Source organism: Arachis ipaensis, chromosome B3 (assembly GCF_059453495.1).
Source record: "Arachis ipaensis isolate K30076 ecotype BB chromosome B3, ASM5945349v1, whole genome shotgun sequence".
In the NCBI taxonomy this organism is placed as follows: Eukaryota; Viridiplantae; Streptophyta; class Magnoliopsida; order Fabales; family Fabaceae; genus Arachis; species Arachis ipaensis.
Window position 1 is genome coordinate 132,098,922 of NC_142438.1, and position 1,997 is coordinate 132,100,918.

The window sequence follows — 1,997 nt, forward strand, 5'->3', positions numbered from 1 at the left end:
TTCATTTTCTTCCTGACATAATAGACATGTAGGAGACGTGTTGGAGAATCTATAATGGATGAAATGTATGACTGAAATTTTTTCATAGACACATTTTTGGATAAAAATTGTGATCTTTTGAGATGTATGTGAGCAGTTTATTATTGGAGTTTTAGTTAAATCATGGTTTTCTTGCCTTTGAATTTGTCCTGCATGTACTGCAGATAGTACTAACAAATCTTTTTTTTTTTTTAATTTTATGTATCCATATCATTAAGAAAATCCTCAATACTAATTTTAAATTTTATTTTATTTTATTTTAAATTTTATAAAATAATATATTAGTATTTATGGATTATATATCATAAATAATAATTTAAAATAATAGTTTGTTATCCCAATTGCGTATGTTGCATATATATATACTTTGACAAAGTATATTCAACAAACTCCTTCATTTTTGTCTTTTCAGGTGAGAGTTTAGGGTTAGAATTTAAAATTTAGAATATAAAATTTAAAATTTAATAATTTGAAATTTATAATTTAAAAAATTAATTAATGCTGATTGAAAAAAGTATCTCCATAATTAAACTTTTAAATAATGTATCACCTAACAAATTGAGGCCATTAATACATATTGGCATATGCATGATTTGCGAACCGCCTATAAGGTTCTTTGTTATCGTAAACTAAATAAAATGCCAACTCCAACTGCCACATTTATTTACACCTGTTGAAGTAGAACTAAAATCGAGTTATATACGTTGGTGCACTATAACATTTTCAGGTTGAGACAACATTTAAAAAGTGTTGTCTAAAAGCTGACAAAAGGTTGCTTTTGATCTATGGCAACACTTTTGGACTTAAGGCAACGTTTTTAAGCGGCGTTGCATATGCAGCCATTGCTTTAGATTAAGGCAACACTTTTTGGTTTCAAAAGCGTTGCTTTTGAGAGAAACAAAAGCAACATTTGGTAAGTGTTGTCTTTAGTTAAAAAACAACAACACTTCAAAGGTGTCTTTGAGACAACACTTTTGCAATGTTGTCTTTTCTCATATTTTGACCACTACTAAAAAATATTGCCTATTTGCAATAAAATTCAACCCTTTTATGTGTTGCTTATAAGTTTGAATTTGCAATACTTTAAAGTGTTGCCTATTAGTTTTGAATATGCAACCCTTTAAAGTATTGTCTTTTCTTTAGGATATGCAACCTATACAAGTGTTGTCTTTTCTTTTGGATATGCAACCTATACAAGTGTTGCTTTTTCTTTTGGATATGCAACCATACAAGTGTTGTCTAATATTCAAAATATGCAACTAATAAAAGGGTTGCCTTTTTGATAAAAAAAAAAATATTTTTGTAATAAAAATACAAAAAATTAAAATTTACAATAAATTTTTTTGTTTATACATGTGTAATTATTTTAATTAATAAATAAATTTGTGCACAATAGAAAAAAATTATAAAAGAGACAAAATAACTAATAATAAAATTCTAATTAAAATAGATATTAAAAAGTTCAATTAGTATTTCAAATACATGTTCATCAATAATTCTCAACAAAATAATAAAATTCTTGTCTAACAATAATTGTCATAACAAAATAGTAATTAATATTTATCAAAAAGATGTCATAGATTGACCAAATACAAGCTGAAACTAATTAATATTTTGCGATTTCGGGTTGATCGCTAAACTTCAATGGCAAGGTGATTTCCATCAATATAAGAGACATTAGTGGAAGAATGGTAACAGAGGTATCTGCAGGTGGCTTCTGTTAATACAGCATAGTAACATCAGGAAGGATCAAAGCAGACAAAGAAACAAGCTGAAACTGACCACACCAATGCTTCAAATTGCAGTTGTGGTTATTGTGCAATGTGGCACCTGCATGATGCAGTCCACAATTTAAAACCTTGAATCAAATCACAATCCAGTAAATGCAGGTTTTGGCATAGAAGAGATAAAAGATAATAGAGAGCAGTATAATTAACTAACAACAAATGGAGGATACA